Source organism: Mesitornis unicolor, unplaced genomic scaffold (assembly GCF_000695765.1).
Source record: "Mesitornis unicolor isolate BGI_N332 unplaced genomic scaffold, ASM69576v1 scaffold870, whole genome shotgun sequence".
NCBI lineage: Eukaryota > Metazoa > Chordata > Aves > Mesitornithiformes > Mesitornithidae > Mesitornis > Mesitornis unicolor.
Window position 1 is genome coordinate 180,499 of NW_010158772.1, and position 11,512 is coordinate 192,010.

Below are 11,512 nucleotides of genomic sequence, written 5' to 3' on the forward strand. Positions count from 1 at the left end.
TTTCTTGATCAAGTTAGCATTTCTAATTAAAATCATCGTCTGCACAGACCCAGAAGACACCATATGATGAGAAAACAATGCGCAAATATCCAAGGGAAAACCAGTTACCACTATATAGATCCACAAAGAAAACAACTTGGATGCAAAAATGATATTTTATGTAGGCAGGCAGGCATACACAAATGAAACCAAAGGACCAAGAGAAACGTTAACAGGCTACGCGCTCTTTTGATCTGATATCGTTTAGATATGCCATATAAATGAATGCTTCATCTCATCTGAACCACCCTTTCAAATTATTGTTAATTAAGTAATAATTCCTGAGAAATCTGTCATTACCAACAGTTAGGAACTGGTTTATTATGTCTGCCCCAGGCTATTAATGCTCAAACACAATGGCTACTAATTGCAATAAGAACTAATTTCCCATGCATTTTCTAACTATCTGGCAGCATATTTTTTGTTTTTAAACTTAGTTTTTTAACTAGTCTAACTAGAGCACTGGTCTAATCATTTTCTAATCATCCTGCAAGAAATCACCATTACGAAAAAGAAAGCTGATATTTGTTAGCTTTGTGCATTATAAAATTTTTGTTGCAGATACAAACAATAGCAGAGGTTATAATCCCTATAAACAATGCATCAGCTCCAAATACAGCAAAGCTAGCAAAAGCATTTTCAATCAATGCAATGAGCTTTGTATCAGTCCCGACAGTTTCCTTAAAAACAAGGAGCGGGGGGGGAGACGTCTGTTGTTTTCTAAGTTTACATTACGGCTCTTCTTCTGTAACATGTTATTAACATAATGAGAAATCATTTCTGGGATGTCAGTGACCAAACTTTGACATTTATTCCTGTCAGCTGTTTTCAGTGTAGACAAGTCAGATGGCCATAAGAATTATTATTAAGCATTGTTAAAGGGATAAATTGAGAAAATTAATCCAAAGGAAGGGAAAAAAAATCTACCTAGAATTTGAAGTGATTTGCTCCACAAACACTTTTTCCCTCAGCTGAGAAGCAGAGTCTAAGGAAAAAGCCTTAAAGAATAGCTGCCATTGTCATTGCATTTTAAAAGCATCCACATGACAATTTAAAAAGAACTGCCATTTCAGCTATTTCTTAAATAACCTCTTTCTTCCTCTATAATCATGTAATATATTTCTTTCACCTTTTGACTAACACTTTGATATTTTTAATAAACTTACACACTCATTTTGCAGGAAATTATATTTTAAAATGCTTCTCAGAAGTGTTTTATCATAACAGTTTCATTTGGGTTGAAGTAATGTTGAATCCCGATTTGCAAAAATAGAGGGAGAGGAAGAGAGGGACAGAAAGAGGAAAAAAAAAAAAAGAAGCTTAGCTTGTACTCCAGCTCCAAAACACACTTATCTTCAATTCTCATTTCCAAATCAATCTTACAGTAACCTTTATCTATAATAACAGAATTATTCTGGTACTTCTAAAACACATACAGCAGCAGTGTAGTTATCTACTGGACTAGACAGTCAAAAGAGTTTCCTCCCTCTCTCTTCACCAGTGCACAGTTTGTTTTCAAGCCGTCAATGCCAGTTCTCACTTGACAGTTTTTTATTCTTTTCTTTCTTTTTAATTTTTTTTTTTAGGCCCTCGTCTCTCTTTTTTCCCCATTAAGATGCGAATGGGTTGGTACCTCATCCAATATGTCTATACATGCCTGAATAGACTTGCAGAAAAGCGGGGTCTCCTTTTGTCTGGGCCCGTATGGCTGTATGTCATTCCGCACCGATAGGCAAGGGCTCCTCCTCTCTGTGGGAGATTTCCAATAATTGCCAGAACAAATTAAACTGGGGCTTATCTGTTCCTCTCTCTTTTCAGCTTGAAAATGGAGGAACAAGACCAATTTTAAGTTGTGACAATGCAGCGTAGAAATAGATTGGATACAGCTTGTGTGAAGTCATGTTGTAGACAGCAGCGGCAGGACACTGCTTTGAGGCGCGAGGTGATGTTGTGCTACATGGACTCCTTCTGACCTGACACAGAACAAAAGTGAGTAGGGAGGTTAAGAGCAGTCCATCTAGTCACCATCAGAGATGAATAAAGGAGTCTTTCTGATCATGCTGGAGTGGGACTGGCCAGCCCAGGAAAGTGGAGTGGACTGCAGCGTGTAAAAAGGACAGATGTGGCATATTTTGAAAAAAAGAAATGAAGTGTACAACGAATTCTGGATACTCCTCACACACATACAGAGCTCCTTCCCCCTCCTCATCCCCTACCATGTACACCTTGTGCATTAGTCTATAGGCAAGTATGACAAAGTACAGTCTTAACCCTTGACAGAGCAATGGGCTAGAGATCTGCCCTGTCTCTGTGGTGAGTATTTGGAAGTCTGGGGCTGAAGAGGGTGTTTTAAGAGATGATATATTTATCAGACACATATTTTCTATAGGAAAGAGCTGTCATCTTCCTTTGCAGATGAGATAAAGTGAGTTCAAAGTCCTTTCTTCAGGCAAAGACAGATTTGAAACCACGCAAAGGAAATGAATTCTTTGACAGACAGAAATGTGAACCATCAGATCTGAAAGGGACTCTTAATTCTTGGGGCTGCTGAATGTCAATGAGAAATATTGGGATCTTCTCTTGACCAACATGATTACTGCTATCAAACGAGAACATGTCAAACACCTTTCAACATACTTTTGTCAGTCAAGCTCTAAAAAGTCATCATCATTCACTGTAAACTATCTTCTCAACTACCACTCTGCCTCAGACAGCCTCTCCCAGTTCTTGGTGCTGTCAGCTTTTCTTCTCTTGTTCTCTCAAGCTCTCATGTTCCTGCTCCACATCACGAAACTAAGAAGGAGGTTGTGACACAGTCATTAATGAAAGCCAGAGGATGTAACTTCAGATTACTGGAACTGGATGCAACATCTATAGGTAAGATAAATGACTCCTCAAAAGTGATTCCCTCTAGTCCTTTCACCATCTTTGTTACCCTCTTCTCAACAACCACTCTGCCTCAGACAGCCTCTCCCAGCCTCACAGGCAGTGAGAAAAACAGGAGAAAAAAATTCCAGCAGTTCTTGGTGCTGTCAGCTTTTCTTCTCTTGTTCTCTCAAGCTCTCATGTTCCTGCTCCACATCACGAAACTAAGAAGGAGGTTGTGACACAGTCATTAATGAAAGCCAGAGGATGTAACTTCAGATTACTGGAACTGGATGCAACATCTATAGGTAAGATAAATGACTCCTCAAAAGTGATTCCCTCTAGTCCTTTCACCATCTTTGTTACCCTCACTTGGATAAGTTCTAATATCTTTATATCCTTCTTATGTTGTGGAGCCCACAACTCCACAGTGTACTTGAGGTGAGGCCACGTCAATGTTGAGGTGTAGAATACTTGGTGTATAACTTGGGACAAGTGTTAGCACAAGAAAGCACTAGGATCTTGCTTTTGTCTTTTATACAGATGAGTTCATTTTAATATCACACACAAAAAGCAAAAGGGTAGTAAAAGCATTATGAAAAAAAACAGAGGAATTGAAAAAAAGTAAAATGCAAAGTCACATTTTCAATTTGCATTGTCAATCCTGACAGCAGCCCTTTGACCTCAGTAACTCTTGTAACTTGTAAATCTTAAATAAGCAATTGTGTTTCTTAAACAGCCCATAACTAAACTAATTACCTAAAAGGATGCTATAATTTTCGATCATTTTTAAATGTCTCTGGAGGAAGATATGCAAAATCCATAATAGTTTCATTTTCCATTAGGTACTCAAGAAAAAAATTAGCAAAGCGCAAGTTTTACGGTGTGATCTTCCGTTCTAAAAATTGTGAATGGTCAGCAAAACTGGAATGGCAAATCCATTCTGAATTGACTTTTTTATAGTCGTAAGCCTGTGAATTCAACTTTTTCAAAAGCATGCTCTTCAGAGACTCTGCTGCATTTTAGTCCCATACATTCTCATTTCTAGCTATTCTTTTTGATTGGGGCAGATATGGGCTTGTAATCGTCCAATGGACAAATGCTGACATTGAGGAGAAGTATTTTTAGAGCCCAAACAGAACTCAGCTTCTCTCTTTCTGTCTTGAAAACAGATCAGCGTCAATAAAACCTACATTCCTGCAAAGCAAGTAAGATCAATTTCAGTCATTATTTGTAGTCTAGAAACCTCTCTTAGGAAGCATCAGTAAAGGGGATTTCATGTCTATAAAATGGGCTAGACTGTCACTGGCTTTAATTAGTGTCATGCTGGAAAAATCTGAATATGGGATATAATTGTCCTTTCTCTTTATAAATAGAAAAATGCAAAACTAGAAAGTAAACTTCTGCAGAAAGATAAAGTTCAGAGAGTAACTGCATGTTGGGATGAAGTCAAGGATGACCTCTGAAGCAATTGCCAACATAAAGCAGAGCTCATGGGAGGAATTAGCACCCACCTGCCTGCCCACTGGTGATGTCTCTTCACAGCCTTAGGAACAGAGGACTGACTTTCAGTGCCACTTCTTGTGGCACTGAATCTGCCTGGCCTGCTTCTTTAAACAGGGACAAAACTGGCTGCTTCAAAAGGTGTGAGGGGCCTTCCCACCTGGCCACAAGGCTGGGCAGGGAACAGAACTTTCCTAAAACAGCCATGCTTAACTTTAAGTCTGTTAGCCCTCCATCATCTCACCACGCCTGAAATCTCAAAAAGCCTTGCTGCATTCATAGTGAGTGCAGCAGTAGCCAAAAGCAGGTTTGTGCTGGTGAGGCGGTGGCTGCCCCACTGTTCCCCATCTTTGAAGGTGGATGGCAATACAGGAGGGTTCCCTGAGCAGGGGCTTTTCCTCCAGCTGGGAGGAGGTGTTAGGTGCCCCTGCGACCAGGCAGCATCACCAGCCATGCCAGAAGAGACAAGGGAGAGAGGAGTCAGCTCCTGGCTCACCCCTTTCCCCCTTCTCCTCATTACTGATGGCCCAGATAATTTCTTGCACAGTGTCTCCCTTCAAAACCTAGGGACAAAGGCAAATGCACAGGTAAAGGGGCTCCATTTGTATTGGAGCAGGGTAACCTGGCCAGCTGGAGAGCCCCAGCCATCAGCACAAGAGCAAGGGGCGCAGGAGAGTGGCAGTGCTCCCGCTCCTGTGACAGTGTTGCTTCCCTCAGTCAGCTGCTCCACACAACTCCTAAATTTGTCAGCACTTTGGGCTTGTCTTGGTTGCAAGTGAATCCAAAGTCTTCTTCCCCTCTGCAGCTCCAAATCAATTAGTTTTGAACGCTAGGCCAAAGATGCTTAGCTTTTCCTTGATTGGACGACCTAATCCCCTCTCCTGTCTGTTGAGGACCTCCTGTTTTGCTGTGAATGTACTGAGGCAGAAATGACACCCTGTTGATCTTGACACTGTGGCTGCTCAGGTTTTCTCTTCATACATGCATAAAACTTTTTTTTCCTGATTCAGCAAACTTACAGAGCCCAAATAGAAGTAGACCTCTTCCTAGAGGCATCCTGCAGTAGCTTTTAAGCACTAATGTCACTCTGCATTATGATTCCTGGGACTTTTAAAAGCTAGGGAAGGGATGAAAAATGATGTGAGTGGGAAATCTCTAAGGAATGGTCACTTGCCACAGATGCTTCTTGCTAATTCTGCAGATGGCATGTTCTTTCTTCAGAACAGGACATTAAAATAAGCTCTTTCTTACATGAGGCTATTAAAAGATGCAGTAGTCGTTTCAGCAAGAGCAGAGGTGAAGTCTTCTGTGTCCTTTCCAAATTCCAATTCAGGTAATTACATGTGTAAGGCACTGTGCAAAGCTCCACCACTAGGTGCTTGATTCCTGCTAATACTTTCTGCCTAACTAAATTCCCTCTGTTGTTTCATCTCTGTGTAGCAGTTGCCTTCAGTTCCTACCCTGGTCTACTTGAGAGCGTACATCCTCTAACTGCTGCTCTGTTTTATTCCAGATGTGATCTAGGGAAAAAGGGTATGATTCATGCATATCAAATCTATAAAAATGAAAGGTGTTACAACTGTATGTTAATTATTCATCACTAGTAGTACTACACATACTAATGTTTTCCTCAAACTATAATGCACCCCATTGAGCTGTAAACATGTTAAAAAGCTGTAGTTTTTCATTTAAATTTGGTGCAAAACTCAGATGAATTTCACCAAAGAGGTAAGATCAAGATCAAATTTTGTGAATATAAAATGCCTTCCTCACCAAGAGATGAGTTTAGAGAACGAAGCAACAAAGAGTTCAAAAATATGCACTGCTGATAGCTTCTAGTGTGCCATGAAGTCTTTGCATCAGACAGAGCACAATTCAAAGCCAGCCACTAAAGCACATCACCATATGCACAGCAAGGATACTTAGATCTCTACTGAGCATAGAACTGCTTAACAATGACTTCCCAACTACCCTGTAGGCTGTCCAGCCTGATTAGCCATGGATATCAACAAAAATAGTGACTGGAAATTCCTGCAGCTCAATATATTTTTGCCCTATAAAGCTGTTTTGGGTCTAAATACAAAGATTCCTGCACAACTGTGTGAAACAATCAACTACTGGCAGTAACAAACACTTAATGGCTCTGTTCAATGTAAACTGCGCACTTAGGAGCGATCATGGTGTAATTATAGAAAAATGCATTAACAAATAAAGCTTGAAAGATAAAAAATACTCAAAATCAGATAGCAAGTTGGAAATGATGTTGTGAATCTCAGGTAAATTCAATACAAACTGCAGTAATTTTAAATAGGGCTAGCAATAAAAAAGCCCAGGTATTAAGTTGTTATGAATGTGCTGGTGAGCGCTCTGCTGTTGTTTCACTTTTTCTAAATTCTACCAGCAGACGCTATTAAAAGGAAATAAGATTAAGTTGTAAAAAGGAATATTCTGCAGTGGTAATCACAACAGACTAAATGACTGCCTGTTCCCAGTTTCAAATGGGAGGCAGCTAGGAGCTTCCCACTCCATAAAGTGCCATTAATGCTGGAAGCTTCTTTCCTCACAAGACTGACAAAGCCCAAGGTTGAAGTGAAATGATGGACTACAGGCTGTGAGCAGCGAGGTGAGAAAAGGTGTTGGATGCAATCCTATTGCTAGTGGAAATGTGTGTGTGTATATGCATGAGTATGCTTCTGTACCTAGATGTACACGGGCATATATTTTTTAGCTACCCCAACATCTTTGTGTCAAAGAGGAAACATTTTCCCAAAGACATGTGGTAAAAAAGGCAGAGCAGAAAGCTGCTGCTGGCCTTATCTGTAGTACCCTGTATAAATCCAACATTTACCTTGCTGGCCTTTTCATTAATGGTGACTGGAAAACACAGTGATCACTGCAAGGGGGAGATGAGTGCAGTAAGTTCAAAACCATTTTATGTTTTGGCTATGACACTGCATTAACATGAAGAAAATCAGAGGAGCTCATGCTCAATTATTTAGATTTGTCTCATCTGTCCAGACTGAAGAACTATGTAGGGTCGCAGAGCCGTTATCTCATGTCTTTTATGTCAACAGATGACAGGATTTTCGTTACACAGGGAAATCGTAGATATGTACATCATCTGGGGTTTGATCACTACGCAGCCTGCCTGCACTCTCCAGCAGTACATGAAATATGCAGCCCATGTCAGCTTCTCAAAAGGCTCATCCCTGGCACTTCTTGTGAGCTCCAGTCTCATCAGGAGATAAGACGCTATACATCATTAAATCAGCACCAATCAGCTGCCCATTATGGGTGCAGGAGAAAGGCCCATTCAACAAGCATTCCCAGAAAGGAATAATCACTAATAATGAACACTGCACTAATTTCTACATTATCTATTGAAACATAGGCTACAGTACAAAAAAACCCCACAACTCCAATGCTACTGAAACTTGAGCACAACCACTAGAATAAAATACCAAAACCTATTTGTAATTAGATACTTGGATTAATAATTGTGCACTTCTTTAAGTGCCCTCAGCACTGGCAGCTCCCAAATGAAGCCTCCATAGACACATTCACTGACCATGGTTCAGGCTGTGATGTGCTTAAGATGGTATGCTAGCAGACAACTGGTTGTGAAAAAGTTGGCAGGCATGTTAGGGCATTTTAATCTCCAGTTAATGTGATTGGAAAACATAATTCTCCCACAGTATAACATATATTTGTGGGAGTAATTTTCAGTTGAAACAAACACTTTCCTCCAGGCTTCCTATTATAAATGAAATCCTCAAACATTTTTTTCCGTTTCTTTTTTTTTGTCTCTCTTCTATTTTTTTGTCTTTACTGTTGGCTGTTGGGGACGTGGGCAGGATAAGCAGAGGAGTAGAATAAGAAAAGGGTAAAGAATAGCAGGTTTTCTCAGGCTGTCTTGCAGACACTAGACGCAGCCTACTCTGGTCTGTGCAAACACACAGTCACTGTTCTGGAGAGTAACCATAGGGAAAATTTTTCTCTTTGGCCAAGGAAGGAAGCTCCGTGCTCATCTTCCACCCTCTGGGGCCACTTCTGCCCTGCCTACTATTGCACTAAGGTAGACTCTTGCATCCTGTTCTTGGTTTCTCCAAATCTCCCTTGAATTCCCACTCCAAACAAGATCAGGTTTTCATGCAGCTTTTTTTCTGCATCTTCCTCTGGACTCCCAAACCTTCAACATCTCTCCAGTCCAGACATAAATGTTCCTTTCTTTTGTCTTTTACTGAGTGTCACAGTTCATTTGACTTACAGTGCAACAGGGGCACAGATGTCTGACTCTAAGGAGGGCATACAATGTTTGTTGGCATCCACTGTGCCCCTGTACAACCTCCCTAGGCTCTGCAGATCTTCAAAAGACTCAGGGATGCCCAGAACTACTCTTCCAGCAGGAGAGCAGCCTCTGATAGACAGCATCTGTGTAGCCTGCCATTTTTTGCAGCCTCAAAATACAGCTGCATATCACATTCCTGGGAGTAATACCACTTGTATCATCAACCTTGAGAATAAATGAGGTTTAGCTGGATTTCCCAAAGAAACGGGTGCACAGTAGTTTCTTTCTGCCTGTCAGTCCTCATCTAATAAAACTGGAATCCATTTAGCCAATTTCAACCCTATTTGACAGAGATGTTACAGTGTATAAAGAAGAGGATTATGTGCGACATACCCAAAGGACTTCTTTTTCACAGAAACTTCGTATATGCATGCATTTGGGTTGAGAGAAAGCTCTTCTAAAAGTCTATCTGCTTCTTTAATGTGCCACATATATGCTGCTTGCATGGTTGTGTAATGGATGTCATCTTCATAATGTGTATTTACAGACAGCTTAAAATATGCACTGGGATCTTAATCTGGAATGAGAATGATAGTATGCAATTAAAATCTGAAATGAAATATAGCAAGAACACTGTAGGTTGTAATTGCAATTATTACCAGTAAAAAGATGACGTGCCTGAGATATGGTCTGTCTATCATTGTGTGAGTGAAAGTTTTTCAAGGAAAGAGCTGCTATTTGTTATGAGGTTGTACTCTGCCAGTCACAGTCGTTACCTTGATGCTCTCTGCATAATAAAGTTGAGCTGAGTTGAATTGATCTGAGTTAAATGAGGATAAAACCAGTACCACAGGTGGCGATGAGTGACGCTAGAATACATCCCCTAGTTTTAGAAGATGGCGCCAACACTGCATCTTCAGCAATCCCTGTGCGGTAAAAGTTAGTGACCTTTTAATGGTGACAGTTATATGAAGTGGTTTGAATAATTACCCATGAAAAGATCCTTTTATATATCTTTACAGACATCCTGCAATGAGATGCTCTTTTGTGGCATTTTCATTTCCATTCTAAACCATATTAATGATTCACTGAGTTGGAGAACCAGGTGAAAAAAAAAAAAAGCCCAAACAATTTGCTGCTTCCAGTGCTATTGCCTGGAGGTTCTGCCTCACAAGCAGCCAAGCACCCTCTGCAGCCATGGTGGGTGAGGGCTCCTCTGATGGAGCAGGGAATTTGGAAGCTCCATCTCTCACAAGACCATCTCACTTTACTGCAACCATTCCTGGGCAGATGATGGGAAAAGATCATCTGAAGCAGCTCCAAACAGCAGTAAACAAGCTGCAAACAATCCTACTTAGGGAAATTCCCATTTGGTGTTGCTGGATGTATCACCTGAATCTATAAGTTTTCAAATAATTGCTTTTAGTTAATTCAGCATATAGCATACTGCAACAGAAAAGCAAAATGAGGGAGGAGGAAGGAGATGAAAATTGGAGAAAAGGAGAGTGTGTAACAACCAAAAGGAAAGACCTTAAAGCTATAAAGCAGTTCAAAGCATTAGGGTTTTTTTTTGTTGCAGCTGTTTCCTTTTTTCTCACAGATGTTCAAGAAAATATCTATAGAGTTAGGAATATCCTGCCAGTATAGGAGAGGAATATGAGCTTAATTATACCTGTGTGCTTTTGCAGGAAATCACTGAGGTGATGGACCCAGTAGTATTAATTTCATCAAACTCTTATGCAGTGTTATAATCCTGCAGGAAAGTTAAACCTACATAGATCTAAACTTCCTACATTCAAAAAGCAGATTCCAAATCAACATTTCTTTTCTGTTTTGCATTTTCAGCATGACAGACAGAATAAAAAATATGTTTAGAGAATGGAAGCAGGCTCCACAATGCCCACACAGACCTGTACAGGATATGAAATGGAATTTAGAAGCATTTTATGCCAGGTTCTTTTAGCCTGTTGGTGAAGCTTAAAACAGCAGCGATGACAACTGATAACAAATATCAATATTCATCTTTTCAGGGAAAAGTAACTTCAGATCATTATGAAGCTGAGGCTGAAACTCAGCTTTGTGAGATTCAGCAGTGGTATCCTCAGAAGACTGGAGGAGTCTCAAACAACCCTAACTTTTCACTGCAGTTTGTTCATGGCTACACATTAACAGACAATTCTCTGAGCTCTGTTGCAGCTGAAGACAGTTCCACTGCCTTGAGGGTCTTTACATAAAGCGGTGCAGGGCACCTCAAAAAATAAGCCCAAGTAGCAATCAGACAATCATAGTTTTCCTGAGAGTAGAAATATTCTTTTAAAAAACACCTCGAGTGAGAACAGCACTTCAGCATCAACTTTCCTAGTATTTCAATTGGCTCTTTCTTGTGAGAAACAAACTGGTGGGGTAGAAAGAGGGAAGGCAGATTGTTTTCCAAAGTCTAAGCAGCTGTTGCAGAGAGCATGAGAAGCAGAGAGTCTAGGACCTCATAAGGAAAAGAACACCATGAGGTTCTTTCCTGACATTTTTTGCCCACAAAATATTTTCAATATTTTCACAAGTTCACTTGATCTGGTACCTCCTGTCTTTAATTAAGATGCTGGCAGGTATGGTTTGCTTAAGTTTATGCCAGAGCATTTATTCTAATCTCCTCCTTTTATGATATGCTCATCTGGTGGAGCAGAAAGAATGATTCCCCAGTTCTCGTGAAGGGGGCTCACACACTCCCGTAACGGTGTTGGAAATCCCTGTGAATCTGGGCAGAAGAGAAACATCATTCAGACACGTCACCTCTAAAATAATCAGTGCTCGCTGCCTGCT